We start from the raw sequence: 19,460 nt of genomic DNA on the forward strand, positions 1-19,460 counted from the left end.
TTTAATACAGACTTACCAGCAAGCAATGTCTTTAATTTGGCATAATATACAGTTAGGTCCATATATATTTGGACAGAGACAACATTTTTCTAATTTTGGTTATAGACATTACCACAATGAATTTTAAACAAAACAATTCAGATGCAGTTGAAGTTCAGACTTTCAGCTTTCATTTGAGGGTATCCAAATTAAAATTGGATGAAGGGTTTAGGAGTTTCAGCTCCTTAACATGTGCCACCCTGTTTTTAAAGGGACCAAAAATAATTGGACAATTGACTCCAAGGCTATTTCATGGACAGGTGCGGGCAATCCCTCCGTTATGTCATTCTCAATTAAGCAGATAAAAGGCCTGGAGTTGATTTGAGGTGTGGTGCTTGCATTTGGAAGGTTTTGCTGTGAAATAAACATGCGGTCAAAGGAGCTCTCCATGCAGGTGACACAAGCCATCCTTAAGCTGCGAAAACAGAAAAAACCCATCCGAGAAATTGCTACAATATTGGGAGTGGCAAAATCTACAGTCTGGTACATCCTGAGAAAGAAAGAAAGCACTGGTGAACTCATCAATGCAAAAAGACCTGGGCGCCAACGGAAGACCACAGTGGTGGATGATCACAGAATAATCTCCATGGTGAAGAGAAACCCCTTCACAAGAGCCAACCAAGTGAACAACACTCTCAAGGAGGTCGGCGTATCAATATCCAAATCTACCATAGAGAGAAGACTGCATGAAAGTAAATACAGAGGGTTCACTGCACGGTGCAAGCCACTCATAAGCATCAAGAATAAAAAGACTAGACTGGACTTTGCTAAAAAGCATCTAAAAAAGCCAGCACAGTTCTGGAAGAACATTCTTTGGACAGATGAAACCAAGATCAACCTCTACCAGAATGATGGAAAGAGAAAAGTATGGCAAAGGCGTGGTACAGCTCATGATCCAAAGCATACCACATCATCTGTAACACACGGCGGAGGCAGTGTGATGGCTTGGGCATGCATGGCTGCCAGTGGCACTGGGTCACTAGTGTTTATTGATAATGTGACACAGGACAGAAGCAGCCGAATGAATTCTGAGGTCTTCAGAGCCATACTGTGTGCTCAGATCCAGCCAAATGCAGCCAAACTCCTGGTCGTCGTTTCACACTACAGATGGACAATGACCCAAAACATAAAGCCAAAGCAACCCAGGAGTTTATTAAAGCAAAGAAGTGGAATATTCTTGAATGGCCAAGTCAGTCACCTGATCTTAACCCAATTGAGCATGCATTTCACTTGTTAAAGACTAAACTTCAGACAGAAAGGCCCACAAACAAACAGCAACTGAAAGCCACCACAGTGAAGGCCTGGCAGAGCATCAAAAAGGAGGAAACACAGCGTCTGGTGATGTCCATGAGTTCAAGACTTCAGGCAGTCATTGCCAACAAAGGGTTTTCAACCAAGTACTAAAAATGAACATTTTATTTAAAATTATTTAATCTGTCTAATTACTTTTGGTCCCTTTAAAAACAGGGTGGCACATGTTAAGGAGCTGAAACTCCAAAACCCTTCATCCAATTTTAATGTGGATACCCTCAAATGAAAGCTGAAAGTCTGAACTTCAACTGCATCTGAATTGTTTTGTTTAAAATTCATTGTGGTAATGTCTATAACCAAAATTAGAAAAATGTTGTCTCTGTCCAAATATATATGGACCTAACTGTACATTTCAGGTTCCCTATATACTCCCCAATAAGTCAGTAAAATTACAAAATGCCTGTGTATATGCAAAATGAATCTCCACACATCATTAGGGTTAACTTATTACCAAAAATAGTTGGACAAAAAGTCTCAGATATTGTGACATTGAAACCCAAAGTGTCAGTGTACAGGACCTAGCAATGATAATAGGAATGGAGCAACAGCAGATGAAGTGTTTGCTGGTAAAAGGACCCAAGCATATCACTGCCGCCACAGCTTCAGAGGTCGCCTTTATGATGGATACTTCCGTTATTACAAAATTGCTAACATGGCCCATCTGATTTGATAGTGGTATATACACCCTCAGAATACGTAGCTCATTAATATATTTTTGTTCAGGTCTTATTAGATGGGAAATGTCGGCTGCAATAATTTGTCTTTGTAGTTTTTCAGTATTGGGGTTTAGTAAAAGTCTTGTATTATCCTCACTGATATTCTTTTTTGGTAGTATCCCGTAGTGAACTTAATAAGATAAAAGGATAAAACCAACTTTATATAAAACACTTCTGACTCATACTCCTTAATTACATGTGCTACCTCTGGGTTCTAGTATTTGCCTTTCCTTGTGTCGGAATACCTTTCCAATAACTATCCTTTGTGGTAATGATATAACTTTTACTGGATGCCATATATTTCACGATGGTATAGCACATTTTTGACTAGGGAAAGCTAATTGGGTAACGTCAGAAGAGTATATCTATCCATCTAACCTATTCTAATGGCTTTATTGACTGTGACACCTGTAGTCTAGATACGACTGGTATCCCGCAGTTTTGAAGTTGGGAAACACAATCCTCGCAGAGAATGAACCAGCATTTTACACCACCACTTATACGGCTGTCTTAGTAGAAACTATAATCCCCAGTGTATATATCCTTTCATATCTTGGCTCTGTTAAATGTCGAGAAGCCACAAGTCTGTTGATCTTTGTACTTAGCCTTTCCTTTCAGTGTTTGAACAGCCTGTTTTCAGTTTCTTCTGGTGTTTTTTCTTTCATATCAGCTGATTGAAGCCTCTGTGCTTTGGTAAACTTTTCAAAGCCAAAGTATTGTGCACCATTTTGGTGAGAACCTCATTTGTTAAAGGCTAAATCCATAACTAAAGGTTACATTTTACTTCCAACACCAAATGTTGCTAAGACGTTCATCTGAACTTAAAGATGTACAAAACATATTGGTGAAAGAGATGGTTTCCCTGGATATGCCATTATTTCCCCTCAGATCCATTCTATAAGCGTCCCACCCCAACAACTGATTCCTATGCGCCTTACAAAGGCATATAGAAATAAAGAGGAACCTTTCTGAATTAGCCAAACTTAGAGCAGGTAGCACAGCGCAGTGTCCTCTCTTGTGGACCAAGTGTGACCATGCATTGCATGGTCAACCATTCATTGACAAGTACTACATTTCTACTGCAAGGTGACAATATAGCCATCGGGATTTATGTTGAACATCAGCACATCTAGCTTTGTGGTTTTAATTGAATCCTAAAATATGTTTCAATTTCAATCACAGAAACCGGCCTAATGCTTTGTTTGGGCATCAACACTATTTATTATACTTATATATAACGCCATCATTTTCCACAGCACTTTACAAATATTGGCCTTACTGTACCCATTGGGGTTTACAGTCTAATTTGCCTATCACTACGTCTTTGGAGTGTGGGAGGAAACCAGAGAAACGGAGGAAACTCATGCAAATATGGGGAGAACATACGAACTCTTCCCAGATGTTGTTCTTGGTGGGATTTTGACCAAGGACTGAAAACCTTCAGAAGAAATTTTGCTAAGTTATGGAATCCCAAGATATAGGTTCCATAATTGATCCATGGGCAGCACGGTGGCTCAGTGGTTATCACTGTAGCCTTGCAGCCCTGGAGTCCTGGGTTCAAATCCCACCAAGGACAACATCTGTAAGGAGTTAGTATGTTCTCCCCGTGTTTGCGTGGGTTTCGTCCGGGTACTCTGGTTTCCTCTCACACTCCAACATAGACATACTGATAGGGAATTTAGATTGTGACATCGGGGACAGTGATGATAATGTGTGCAAACTGTAAAACGCTGTGGAATATGTTAGCGCCATATAAAAATAAAGACTATTATTAGAATTATAAAGTTGAAAGGGTCATATGCGGAAATAATAGGGTTATGCAGATGGGCATTATTGCTCATATTTGTCCATATAGGAGCCTAGCTATACCCAAATTGACCTAAAAAGCTGTCAAACCATCACTTCAGATATGATGAGTTCATAAGAAGTTCACAATTGTGACATTGAGACTTTTACATATAACACCTTCTTTCTCGTTCTTGTATTGATAGTGAAACTTCTCCAAAGACCATCTCTCTCAGAAGACTACTCCACCAAGTTTTCCCTGATAGATTTTCTCATTAAGGTTTCTCTGTAATCTTCCTTAATCTTAACAAAAGTCAATTCTGGGATTGGGTTGTCCCATTCCATGAACTGTGTTATTTTAGACTAGCACATGTTATGCTATTGAAAAGATGTACGGTAGATATTTTTACAGAATTATACAATTATAAATTGATTCTGGTGTTTTCCAAGATTAGGTTTGCTTTTTTGGTTCTCCAAGATTAGGTTTGCTTTTTTGGTTTTCCAAGATTAGGTTTGCTTTTTTGTTTGGCTTTCCCTGTTGAATAATGAGTTGTTTCTCATTTTACCTGTTTTTTAATATCCAAAATATACTGTATATATATCTATATATCTATAGTCCATCTTGCTGTCCTTGCTTTTTAATTGTCGACCATGAAAGTCCTAGAAACCTCAGTCAACAAGGAACCTCGCAGTTGCCGCTGATAAGATATTCTAAGTCCTACAACTCCCTTCCAAAGAAATGAGTTGTGAGGATGAAACATTAAAAGCTTTTGTTTTGCATTCTTAAAATGATGAGTATCAGCTGAACCAATGTTTTTAAGAACTTCTTTTTTTATTATTTAAAGATGAAAGTTCCTATATGAGATTATCATTCTCTTACTTGTTACACCATGTGTTGCTGTGCTTGAACTCTTAATTCGAGCCTACTTTTTGGCACATGTTGTAATGTTTCGGTAAGACTACTTCACAGTTTATAAACGGCTTGATAAACATCTCTGCAAACAAATTATTATGGCGTGAGTCAATCGTTCTACACCATAAATATATTTACACACCTCCCCAACTAGCTATAATGACTATTGCATAGAAAACAAGAATGAATGGACGCTTCCTCAATTAGCCGAGAGGCTTACTTAAGTATTTATGAAACAATCCCAGTGAAGACATCAGAGTGCAGTCGCCATTGTAAAGCCCCCCTTTCTCTTTATCATTCACGGCACATTGGATTGTGTGTGCATTGGAGAAGCATACTGCCCTCTAATATGTAAATAAGTCACTAAAATAGAATCACCATTAATTAATTGCATTCCGTTTTAGGAATTACATGTATGTGATCTGAGCCTAGTGCTGATGGGAGACTTTAATGCAAATTATCCTTGCGTTTGGTCACCAGCATGATGAAAATGAAAAAAAAAAAACAGCATGTAATTAAATCGCAAGCTAGCCCACCTAGATGTAAAACAGTAGTACAGGGTTTTTTTACACAGCTACTTTTTATTTTGCCATCGTTCAATGTTTGAGACCCTTTTTACATATTCATCAGAGGTAATGGTGAAGTAAATATTCAGAACATTGATAGAAAATGCCATTTATTATCATTTTGACTACATGGCTACATAATATACATCTGTTACTTTGTATATTAGGTCATAGATTGGGGGACATCCTTACTCAACAACTACAGCTGGCCATTCACATTAGATTAATGTTACCAAACCCAACAATATTGTCATGACCAACTAACCATACAATGTGTATGGGGCCATTGACTCTCCTAAAGGGGAAGACATGACTGACCCTTCTGTTCTCGGAGATGACACACTCTTTCCATTCAGAACACATTCATGCTCATTCCAGACATTGTGCATGTGTTAGGGAAGTCAGGAGTGATAGCTGTTGGCTCAGCAAGTTCTTGGTTGGCACCTATCTGAAGTGTGTGGACAGCTTGTAGGGATTGGCCACTACTAGAAAACTCTTTATTAATGGCCAAAGGAGGTGAAGAAAAAAAAATTACCCACCTCCCGGACCGGCTACTTTCAGTGCTGTGCCTCCTGCTGATTTCCTGGCATAAACATCTGGTAGAGGCATCACGTGAGCACCGCAGCCAAAGAGCAGTTGCTGATCAGCAGTAGGGTTCACATTTCACGTAAGTTGGCTTCTCATTTGAGTAGATATCTATCTTAGTTATGGTAGATCCTTCTGTTCTTGGAGATGTCAGGCAATGGCTTACTACCCTCTTCCCATGAAAACTTTGTACTGCACTTCTTGCCAGTTTCCTGGCGTCAACCGGTAGAGGCATCACATGATCACCGCAGCCAAGGAGCAGCAGCAGGGGTCACATTTTATCTTAGCTGGCTTCTTATTTGAGTAGATATGTCCTTTATTATGGTTTCAAGTGACTCTTTTAGTGGAAGTTATTGATTACAAATTGATTACATTAACAAACCTTTTATATTCTAAAAAATGGAATACTGTCTTCTCTAAAAGCCTAACGTCTTTGCTGCTCTTTAAAAACTAAACAAATATATATATTTTTTTATTTTACAATAATAATTATTTTTGTTTCCATTTCAAATTATATTCATGGTCAATTAAGACACCTCAGGGCACATTAGGCATGTAGGGAATCAACCTTGAAATGATCTTGAGTTTCTTTGACTGTGATACAGTATATGTTTATTCTGCCATATGCATAGCTGTTATATTTTCATACCCCGCTGTTAGAAAAGAAGGCTTACCAAGATTAATGCTCTCTGCTGATATTAGCCACAAACAAAGGTCAGAAACTCGGCATGTTTCTGGAATAAATCACTGGAAATAAAGCTCCTCTTCCTTACTCACTAAAAGAATATTTGGTTCAAAGAAGGGCACATTAAATCTTCAGACATGTAGCAATTAATGTTCTACAGACAATGCCCACAAAGCTCTGTAACTTATCATCTGATAACATTCTGTCAAAAGTACAAGGAAAATAAAAGGGAAAAAAATCTCCTCGTGTATCTTTTCTGATAATAAAGCTGGCACAAAGTGGCATAAAATAGGACTGTGGAGCAGGAGATTGCAACAGGGTCCAAAACTCTAGACATTTCGTAAGCTGCCTACAACATTGGGAGCAGACGTATAAGTGGACACAATGGTCCAACATGGCTCAATGTTGATTTGTATAATCCATAAAGCTCATTTACAGCATGACATCATATTCAAAGTAACAAAAAAAGGCAAAAACCCAGCAAACCAAAGCAGAAAGACGTCCTCCTGAGCCTGAAGAATGGCCACTGCCATGGACATTGTGGCGCCCCTGAGGGTCCATTCGCCACAGAGTACTGCACCTCACCCAGAGGTGTGGGATCTCAGATAAGGAGGGGGCACGGCACAGAACCCTACACCTGCATCCAACACTAGACAATTCTGTCAGGGCCAGGCTGGATAGGAAAGGGTGTTGGAGGAGTGGGTGGGGTAGGTAGAGTAGGGGAGGAGCTTGTAGAAACATCAGCTTAGGCAGAGATTGAGAGAGAAGTGGAGCTGAGCAGACGTGGGGATCTGCAGCTCCTGGCAGACAGAAAGACTGAAACAGATAGAAATGCATGTAGAAAAGCCACAGAGACACCATCACATGTTTCTTAACGCAAGCAATAAATACCCAGGTCTTTCACCGGGAAGGAACAACCACGGGAAGGGCAGCATCCAAAAAGGAAAACCACCTATGCCAAAACATGGTATCCATCCACAGACAGCTGTTTCGGGGTATTTGCCCCTCATCAGTGTGGAGTAAGAAACTGGCTATTAGGAGCATGTGCCTAGTAAAAGGACTATAAACACCCCGAAACAGCTGTCTGTGGATGGATGCCATGTTTTGGCATAGGTGGTTTTCCTTTTTGGATGCTGCCCTTCCCGTAGTTGTTCCTTCCTGGTGAAAGACCTGGCTATTTATTGCTTGCGTTGAGAAACACGTGATGGTGTCTCCGCGGTGTTGGATGTTTTGATCTCCCTGAGGTCATTCATCCTTATGTTTCTGAAACAGATAGAAAGGCACAGGTAGTGAGAAGTCCACCCGTGGGGCTCATATCCATGCTGACCATCACCAGGTAGAGACGGTGCTACATGCTGATTGGTGCTTTTTTTCTGATGTTATCACTATTTTTGACGCACTTCAATAAACTCTGGAAATTTTTACTCCATCTTGAGCTGAATCTCCTCTATATCCTTAATCATATGCAAAGACCTGTGACATCATGTAATGATAACTCATAGGTTAATTTATGGGGTTTTTTTTTACCGGGGTCTAAGCACCAAATTGTAACAGCTTAACTGGAATCTTCTTTGACAGGTAAAATAATGTAAAAAAAATGCTTATATTAAAAAAATCTACAGATGTTTAATAATAAACTATAAAAGGGGGCTGTCTCATCAAGATAATTTCCTTCTAAACTGCAGCCGACCTGATATGCAGGGCCAGCTTCAGAACCCCTCCTCCTGTGACCAGCTGCTATCACCAGGGAAGTTGAGGCATATCCTACAATGTGGTAGGACATGAATGGCCAACCTAGTAAAACATGGTCAAGAAGGAGCCATGAGAGATGCTGTTTGTTTGTCAGTTTTTCACTCCATCTAGTTGAGGGGATCTAATGGAGGGATGAACTTTCATGATGCTCATATTCTCTAATAGGGCATTTAGAAAGGGTTTGGCCTAGCCATTTTGGTTAAACTTTGTACACAAGAAATGGTAGAAAACTTCTGCATCTTATTTTGCAATTTACCAACATCCCAGACTTTCTATTACAAAAGCTGAAGTCGCTCAAACCACCCAATCGGGCCACTTCTTCCATCTTCTAGAACTGAAAAATATAAAATCTATGGGCAACTCATTTTTTTCGTACTTTTTTATTGTATAAAATTAGTATTTGTGTTTTTCTATCATCTATTAGTTTAAATGATTAAACATAGGTTGTGATATTTTGTATGTCGAGAGGTGATTATTGTTGTTGGTTTAAACCAAAGCTATAACAAACGAACTAACGCTAATTGTTGCTTAGACTGACTACTTTTCCTAATTAATTGCATACTAAACCCTACTGTTCCTTTTTTACAGTGCTTTCATCGAGGCCACAGTGTGCCATCTATGCAATGTTCTCCACACAAAAGCACTTTTATGAATAAGTAATTCCGATGCCTGGGTGTTTCCTATGAAATTATGCTTTTTTGTTATGTTTTGTTACTGGCGGTGCTTTTTTTAGATTTCACTGCATGAGTTCATGGTTTTATTTAGTAAAGAGCAAATAAACTCTTCTTTGTGTTCTATAACAGTCTTTCAATACCTCCTGATGGCGCACAGCTCCTGTCATGTGCCCTGCACCGTTACTATCTGGGTGATTTGTAAAGCTACGAGTTGATAGATTTTGCAACTTCTGATTCATATTTGAAGTCACCCGCCAAAAGAAATGCGATTGTATATTTTATTGATTGAGACATGGGTTTATGAATGCAGTTGTTGGAGCATGCTCCATGGGACATACTATAGCATCCCTTTTGTTACAAGGTCCTAGACCATGTAACATTAGCCTTAAGACTGTGTCGTAAACAGTGCCTTCCCTCCTCCCAGAAATCCCGTAATGAAAACACAGACAGGCCTAGGTGGGTTGAACAGGTCGGTCACAGTTTATTAATTACATAATCAGAGAAAAGGCAATTACATTTCATAAGGGGCGGCTCGCGCCGAGCTCCTGTCCACGATCGACAGGCGAGTTGGCCAACGAGCAGTTACGATCCTTTGCACTCCTCTGCTTCTTTCGCTGTGACTTAGTAACGTTAACACTGGTTAGTTATATATACATAATCGTTAATTTTTTATTTTTTTTCTGCAGATGTGCAGATTATAGGTTAGGAAAACATATTACTGTGCATGCAAACAATATCTATCAAAGGCTTGACGACCAAAAACCGGGGTTTGGATTAGGTGGAGCCCTGCTCAGTACTTATAGTATTCCTATAATACAATCCTACACTTCTTAAACAAGTAATGGATGCTGCAGGAATCTTGACCAATTTCTGGCCAATACAGGGGTGCTGAAAAAAAGTCAATATGGTGACCACTCTACTGAATCTTCAAAAATTGTGAATTACAAGGTGATACTGAAACGCGTACAACTTCGGCCCAAGGTGGTCGCTAGGCTCATCGTGCCGAGGTTGAAACACATTACTCAGTACAGAATAAGTCAGATGTTCATCACTGTGAAGTTTGCCATCTTCGGTGTTTTTCAGTATAGAGGTAGACATAGCAAATTTTTTTTCAATGCCCCCATATTGGCTGGAGATTGGTTGAGAATGATGTGGATGCTCCGACAATGTGGTTGTTCAAAGCGTAATTCCTGGAAATTAGGAAACAATTGGCAACTATGTGTCATGTTTTAAAACATCAAGGGTTGGGTGGTATAAAGATAATACAACGGGTGATGAAACCATTTACATCTATATTTATACATTGCATACTTGTACATCATTATTTCCAGCCTTCATTTGTATCTAGACTTAATGTTAAAAAGCATCCAGCTTCATCATTAATTATGTATCCCATGTAATTACTCCTTGTTTTTAGTAACACCATCTTTCTTAGAGGCATTCACAGTAGTATAGGTCACTATATTCATACTTTCTTCTTTTAGATTACTTCATCTTGGCACCTAATGTCGCTGGATGTAATCTACGTAATTAGTTATTTATCTTGGTATTTCACTCCTAGATTCATCTTAGTACATGACTTGTGAATAAAGGTCTGCAAGGAATTTTTTGGCTAAAGAAACATGCCATTTAAAATTCATTGTGGTCATATATTGGTGCATTGGAATAACAAAAGGTGTAAAAATTGTGCCGTGGATTTAGTGATGGATGGGTATGTGTGACAGACGAAGATGTGGAATTTCCTATGAAAGAATGATAATAACTAGTGATGGGGGAATAAACAGGCAATCCCGGCATGTGTTGTGGCTGTCGAACAGACATGCAGGTGCGGGGACTTGAATATATGTTTCGAGCATGCCAAAGACACTCGGTAAGCACATAAGCATGCTCATATAACACCTTATCCCAGCACGTTGCTCATCTACTATATAATTGTCTAAGGGTCACTTCCATCTGTCTGTCTGTCTTTCTGTCTGTCTTTCTGTCTGTCTTTCAGTCACGGATATTCATTGGTCGCGGCCTCTGTCTGTCATGGAAATCCAAGTCGCTGATTGGTCGCGGCAAAACAGCTACGACCAATCAGCGACCGGCACAGTCCGGGAAAAATGGCCACTCCTTCCTCCCCGCAGTCAGTGCCCGCTCCATACTCCCCTCCAGTCAGCGCTCACACAGGATTAATGCCAGCGTTAATGGACCGCGGTGTAACGCACTCCATTAACGCAGCTATTAACCCTGTGTGACCAACTTTTTACTATTGATGATGTGTATGCAGCATCAATAGTAAAAAGATCTAATGTTACAAATAATAATTATAAAAAAAAAGGTTATTCTCACCCTCCACCGTCGCGTCCTCTCCTCGGCAGTGCAAGCGGCAGGTTCTGGGGCTAAGGATGCTATGCGAGAAGGACCTTCCATGACATCACGGTCATGTTACCGCAACGTCATCACAGGTCCTGCACTCATCCAAGCCTGGGACCGGAAGCTGCCGCGTGCACTGCACACAGGCGCCAGGACTACAAGGGGCCCTCGGATGGTGAGTATATGTTTATTTTTTATTTGAACTCTTTTTTAACCTGTTACATACGTGTCTGGGCAATATACTACGTGTCTGGGCAATATACTACGTCACTGGGCAATACACTACGTCACTGGGCAATATACTACGTGGCTGTGCTGTATACTACGTGGCTCTGTGCTGTATACTACATCTCTGTGCAATATACTACGTCGCTGGGCAATTTACTACGTAACTGGGCAATATACTATGTGACTGGGCAATATACTATGTGACTGGGCAATATAGTACGTGGCTGGGCAATATACTACGTGACTGGGCAATATACTATGTGACATGGCAATATACTACGTGACTGGGCAATATACTATGTGACTGGGCAATATACTACGTAGCTGGGCAATATACTACATGACTGGGCAATATACTAAGTAGCTGGGCAATATACTTTGTGACTGGGCAATATACTACGTGGCTGGGCAATATACTACGTGGCTGGGCAATATACTACGTAGCTGGGCAATATACTTCGTGACTGGGCAATATACTACATGACTGGGCAATATACTACGTGACTGGGCAATATACTACGTGGCTGGGCAATATACTATGTGACTGGGCAATATACTACGTAGCTGGGCAATATACTACATGACTGGGCAATATACTAAGTAGCTGGGCAATATACTTTGTGACTGGGCAATATACTACGTGACTGGGCAATATACTACGTGGCTGGGCAATATACTACGTAGCTGGGCAATATACTTCGTGACTGGGCAATATACTACGTGGCTGGGCAATATACTACGTGACTGGGCAATATACTACGTAGCTGGGCAATATACTACGTGACTGGGCAATATACTACGTAGCTGGGCAATATACTACGTGATTGGGCAATATACTACGTGGCTGGGCAATATACTACGTAGCTGGGCAATATACTACGTGACTGGGCAATATACTACGTAGCTGGGCAATATACTACGTGACTGGGCAATATACTACGTAGCTGGGCAATATACTACGTGACTGGGCAATATACTACGTAGCTGGGCAATATACTATGTGGCTGGGCAATATACTATGTGGCTGGGCAATATACTACGTGACTGGGCAATATACTACGTGACTGGGCAATATACTATGTGGCTGGGCAATATACTACGTGACTGGGCAATATACTACATGACTGGGCAATATACTACGTGGGCTGTGCAATATACTACGTGGATATGCATATTCTAGAATACCCGATGCGTTAGAATCGGGCCACCATCTAGTCACTAATAATAACCAATCAGACTCTATTAACCTGCAGAAAACTCTTAGACTCATTTTGATTCTTTTAACATTATTACCAGCAGTGACTTAATACTTGAAGGGGTTATACAGGATTAGCAAACATGGCTGCTTTTTTCTATCACGTGTCCACCTGTGCCACATCTGCCTACGTTTTGTGTTTGTTGATTTCACCTCCATAAAAAAATAACTTTAATTACTCTTTAAATATTTAATTATCTTTTGGATTACCATTAATCTTTGTCATATATTACATCAATTTTGTTTTGCATCCTTAACTTTCAAGCACAATTCTGTAATGTTGTTTCAATACCGAGTTCAAGCTCCTTTAGTAGCTGCTTTCAACTGCTGCTCAGCAAAATCCATACACTCTATTCACTCTGTGTATGTGAATTCCCTTTATGAGCCTCTCTGTACTCACCCCTGTTCTCAGACAGGAGAATTCTCTTACTATGTTTTCTTTTTATTATATAGTGATCTTTGCTGAACAGTAGGAGTATAAACTGAGCCTTGAATATTGTGTTGGTTGGGAGAGAAGGAAGCAAAATAAGATAATGAAGTACTGTATTATATTACCACAATGCATAATGTTGCAATGCCTAGAGGATAACAATATTAAAAAAAAGTTGAGATGCTCAGCAATACCACATACAACCTATGTACAGGTGTGGCACTGCAGTAGAAAGCAAATATAATTTTCTAATTTTACATAGCCCCTTTGTGTTGCTCAAAACCCAAGTTGGTCACACGCTTCAAATTCTTTTTATACATATACACTCAGGTAAGAATGTTTCTGGCCACAGGGAGAGGATATTCGGTGACAGAAGCCTCTTATAATGCTGAATTCCAAGAAGAACAAGGCATTTGGCATCTTAAAATTCAACAAGGCTGTTCATCCTTTCTTGAGGCCAGTCAAGCTGTTCCATACAAGCTAGACCTCATATGTCTACAATGCATAGAATATACCATAAGAAGAGGAATTATCTCAACAATGTTTAAGGGTTTGGACCTGATTCTTGAAAAGAATTCTAGATCTTATTACAAGAAGTATGAATCATAAAATTATTGGAGCAACATATTGTTTCCTAATGCAGGAAAAAAAAATTGAACTTCGAGCCCAACGCAGAAAAAAATCCTTGTTTTGGGCAACCCTTTTTTCCTCGTGAATTTGAGGCATATGGAAGATCTTGTAAAGGAGACGATAAGCCACGTAATGCTAAAATAGAATGTCTGCTGAGAATAGACAAAGGATAACTGCAGGGGGGCTATTAAAATGGATGAGTACCTCATCTTTCCTTAGAATTGCTGGCTCTGTGACAGAGGAAAGGGGCTTAGGTATTACTAAGACTATGCTTAAATTCTCCTGCCGTAGGCATATAGCATGTATATTTACCGAAAAAAAAATTGCAAACTCCGCAGGACTTTTGCATTCAGAGTGTACACTTTGTACGGCTCAAGTACTTGCATAAAGCTACAGAGATTTACTGAGCTTCGGGGAATATTATGCTCATCTTGGAAACAAAATATGAAGGTAATACAACAGATTATTTTGTAGCAGAGTGTAAAGTCAGGCAAACCCTTAGTGAATACATGTACTTTATTGTGGCTTGTATCTAGCCTCAGCGTATATACTATATGAGGTTTCTATAAGCTTCTAATGGGCAAAAGATGTCTTCAAAGACCATTCAAGGCATAATCTAGTTGTTCTGTAAATAATAGACCAATGGCTAAGTATTTTATACTCCTGTTTCAGTTTCACAAGGGATTATATACTTATTCTTCTTGGGCTGCAAATCCTCCATACGTTAGTTTGTACATTCTTAGTGTATGTGGACACGTAAATTGAGCGGAAAAGCAAAGCGTTAGAAGTTTAGAGAAGGACTTAGCGAGTTTTCTGTCACAACTCGTTTTTTGAGTCCTGACAGCTCTGGTTCTGCTTTAATTTTAACATGGTTTTTATTTTTGGCCCAGCAAGGGTTAATGTCAGTTTCCTTGCTGGCAGCTACTGTGTTGCTGGTCAGCTGATGTGGGTGGTGAACACTCCCACCATCCTTTAAATAGTCACATGATGCATCAGCTGACTGTTGGTAATAGAGTTTTTCTATGATGACCAGCCTAGGAGTGTGGAGCTCTCTGGTGCCAGTGGGTTATCTGCTATGTCTGTGGAGTTCAGTTTCCTGAGTCTGTGTCCTCTGCTGTTTGGAGCTTGGCGTTGGTGGCGGGAGCTAAATTTCTTGTTCCCCTTTTCTTGTCTGTCTTGTGCTTGTCACTACTCACTATGTTTACACCATCAGCAGTAGTGAGGTTAGCATCCTTGCCGGTGACAGCTAGGGCCTAGGCACGTGATGGCAGCGGGGGGAAGGACCCACATAAGGCATTAGGGAAGCTTAGGGATAGGCACAGGCTGAGTTAGGAGGTGCCCCATCCCTTTTTACCTACTGTTAGGGCCTTCCTCTCCCTTTTTCCATTCCATTGTTGATGTTTGTTGTGCCATCCACTGGACCAACCCTTGTGGGTCGTGACATTTTCATGCAGTTTCTGCTCAGTCCTTGAAAACCTCTGTGTGTACATAGCCTTAGGATGTTATCATACTGATGGCTTTTTTCATACGTTTTTAAAAATGGATTTGCTTCAAAATCCACATCCAAGAATTTTCTAATGTATTTGAAAAAGGGTTTTTATGTTGATTTTGAAACAAATCAAAATCCACATAAAAAAAAATCATGTACATACGCTTAGAAATCCAGAAAAAAAGTCTTGGCTGACTTGACTGATTCATCAAGCAGTTCACTACAGTTTTCTGGTGTAAAACTGCTTCAAAAGTTTTTATGACTTTTGGCCTTTTTATGGGGGTGTAGTTGAGTGTGCTTCACAAATTCATCATAATTAATGCTGCAAAGTTGGTGACGCACAACAGCTGAAAATGACACCAAAATTATTAAGAGGAGCATGACTTCTAATGATTTGGACGCATCTTACTTTAGCTCATGCTTCATCAAGACTGGTGTCTTGATGAAGCATGAGCATAAAACTGGGCACCCCTTTACACTGACCCAGAATGAGCTGAGATAATTAGGTTTTTACATCCAGTATTTCATATCCAAAGTTATATCTCTTAGTTGGCGAGAAATATGTTTAGCTTTATGGGATCTGAGCTAAAGTACCAGAGATCGCCCACTACACAGTGTATGGAGACGTGGTCTTGTGGTTTTATACACTATTTCTTTGGAGGCTGCCGCATGGGTTGCAGGCGCAGCTCTGTGTCCTTCTTTCCCTTCCTAGGCCGAGCCGAGTCTGCTCCTCTCCTCTCTTCCTCTTGGCTCCAACTCCTGACTCTCACTAGCCAGCTTCTCTCTCACTTCCTAACCAAACCCCCAGTTTTACCCAAGTGTGAGGAGTGGCCTAATAGATAGAACCTTTTGCTCCCCCTGGTGGCCGGCGTGTGAAGTGTGTGTGTGTGGCTGTGATACCTGGCAGGGTGAACTCCTTTGGTGCCATCAGACGTAACATCGCTCCCCCTGGTGGAGGAATGACATTTCTGCAACGACCAGGACTCTGGGGCGCTGCAGAAACAGACTGTAAAACATAATGCTTCCTTGCACCATGCATCCCTTGCCTAAGTAATCAGCCGCGCTGGGATTGCATGGCAGTCATAACTTTGGCAATGTGCTGTATGCTATAAAATAAAACATCCCTCTGTACTTGAGAACGTAGAAAATATTTAATAAGAGTAAATTACAAAGTAGATTAATTTTAGAAGCATTTTGCAATTTTGCCAAATTAGGAACGTGAATAAAGCTCTGTAAATTTTCTTTTATATAATTAACCATTGCAAACAGGGTAGAGACAAGGGGTAGACAGAGTAGGCAGCTGCCTAAAGCCTCATTTTGTTGGATGATCACTTATGGATTAAAAAATGCTTTTGTTACATTTTTTCTACGATCCAACTAAACACTGGGAACCAGCTGTTACAATGGTTTAGGTACAGGGTAAGATGAGCGCCTCCATTTAGTATGTCTGAGGGATAAATTAATGAGACGAACTGTGAGGGAAAGTCTTACTTTAGAATTTAAAAAGTAAAAAAAATCACATTTGGCACCGAGAAAACTTGAACCTCTTTATATAACAGAGCCCATTGTGTATCATGTTAATGTTGCTTCAGATTTATTTCAACCAAATTCACCTTCTGGTTTTTGCAGGTAGCATTATTACTTGTCAAATTATGTACTCCATGTTGTTTTTGCTGTTTTTTTGTCCCGTTGGAGTCTTGTTAACACCTCGATGATTTGGTGTCTTTGTTTGTTGTGCTTCTTATGAGCTATAAAGATTTTTCCTCATTACATGAGGCAGTGGTGTTAATGATAGATTAATCAAGTTGACACATAGGTCATAGCTATTAAACCAGTGGCTTCACGCACTGTAATAACACTTATATTGGAATGCTTTGCTCTGATCGCTTTTATTTATATACTTGCTACATTTTTTTCTTTTCTTTAATTTTTTTAAATAATTATTTTAAAGGGAAAGGATCAATTTTAACATTTAAAGTATAGCTTTCATTTTAATTTTATAAATCAATAGTACATGTGAAAATATGAAACTTTGTAATATATCCTAACAGAGAAATCTGCTTCATTCATTCTCAAAATTGTCAATTCACAGTTAAAATTAATATTCAGCTAAGATGTTAAGATTTAGCTAAAATGTTACATTGCTAAGATAGAAAATGATAGTTGGTGCTGATAAGATTCTATGGAGATGGAAGGGAGGAAAAAGAGGGAGGCGCTGTAGAGGCAGAGCTCTTTCCTTTTCCCCCTCTCCACTGAATCTTCTGAGCACCAACTACCATTTGGTATCTCAGTAAAAATCTGTATTCACTGAAGACAGATTTTACCCTTGAATTGAGATTTTTGAAAATAAAAGATCAGTCCTGGTGGAGAAAGAATCAGATTTCTCTGATAAGATATATATTACACAGTTAATAAATAAATTAAAATGACGGTTATTCCTTAACTATAGCATGCAAATTAGTGAGTACTTTTATAAAAAAAAACAAATCTTCTCGCAAAGTAGGCACAAGACCAACCTATTATCTTATTTGTAAAGAGTATCCCAACTCTATCCTGATAGAAGATGTTGGGGAAGAGAAAAATTTAGAAGGCCCATAAGCTGCTCCTAAAGGAATCTGACAGTGGATTTCTCTTCTTCCTGTTGAGAACACATGAATGGTCAGCTGAGCTGAGTGCTTGCATTTATGGAGGAGTCTAGAGAGATAGTTGTCTGCTAAACAACCACTGTCTCGTGTATGGCCAGCTTTACTTTGAAGGCAGTTGACCCTATCTTTGCATTACTTCATATCAGTTGTGACCTCAGTTAATATCCCACAAACCCATGACTACAAGATCTACAAGATACCAAGAAGCTATGGTCCGTGGTTGTGTTCTTGGGAGAGCTATGATCTGCAGTTCTGGTCCCTGGAAAGCTATGATCTGTCATTCTGATCCCTGGAGAACTATGATTTGTGGTTCTGGTCACTGGAGAGCTATGATCTGTAGTTCTGGTCCCTGGAAAGCTATGATCTGTGGTTCTGGTCACTGGAGAGCCATGATCTGTAGTTCTGGTCCCTGGAGAGCTATGATCTGTAGTTCTGGTCCCTGGAGGCTATGATCTGTAGTCCTGGTCTCTGGATAGCTATGATCTATAGTTCTGGTCTCTGGGGAGCTATGATCTGTGGATATGTACCATGTTGTTTCCTTTTTGAACAGTAAACCCTGCATAATCATTTTGACTTAAATACATATAGAAATTACCAATGGCCCCAATGAGTCCTTCATGTCACAGCAAAATCAAAGAAATGAGCAGAAACACATGTTAGTGTAATCGCAGTGTGTAGGTGCACATTCACACTGTGACGATTAAAAAACAGAATTTAAGATAAAAGCAAAATGAGTAGATGCCCCGCAGTAAGTAAATTAATAGTACCGTATTTTCTGGTGTATAAGATGACTGGGCGTATAAGACGACCCCCAACTTTTCCATATAAAATATGGAGTTTGGGATATACTCACAGTATAAGACGGGGGTCATCTTATACGCCCAGTCATCTTATACGGCTTGTGCGGTCCGGATGGTTCCAAGGGTCTGGAGGAGAGGAGACTCTCCTTCAGGCCCTTGGATCCATATTCATGTATAAAAAAAGAAGGACCTTAGATGATGTCGCAGTCGCGTGACCGTGACGTCATCGAAGGTCCGTCGCTCAATGCATCCTTAGGAACGGAGGCCGCCGCTTGCACCGCTGAGAGCCGGGGGCCGTCGGAGGATAAGTATATCACTTTTTTTTTTTTATTCTTTTTTTTACATGAATATGGATCCCAGGGCCTGAAGGAGAGTCTCCTCTCCTCCAGACCCTCGGAACCATCCAGGACTGCTCCCTGCACACGCCGTACCTGGCGTATAAGACGACCCCTGACTCTTGAGATGATTTTCAGGCGTTAAAAAGTTGTCTTATACGCCGGAAAATATGGTAATTGTACGTGACAAATAATACCCTATGTTATTGACATTATATTTATCAAAAGAGTTTAAAAGCCAACTCACTGTGACAAGGTGTACCC

At 40.0% G+C, this 19,460-nt stretch overlaps 1 protein-coding gene across 1 annotated transcript in view; it reads left to right on the top strand.

Moving 5' to 3' along the window:
* The window catches only part of MAMLD1 (mastermind like domain containing 1), a 301,664-nt gene that overhangs the window by 135,745 nt on the left and 146,459 nt on the right, over positions 1-19,460 (top strand). The window lies entirely within an intron of this gene.

This window comes from Ranitomeya imitator, chromosome 2, assembly GCF_032444005.1.
Source record: "Ranitomeya imitator isolate aRanImi1 chromosome 2, aRanImi1.pri, whole genome shotgun sequence".
NCBI classification, from domain to species: domain Eukaryota; kingdom Metazoa; phylum Chordata; class Amphibia; order Anura; family Dendrobatidae; genus Ranitomeya; species Ranitomeya imitator.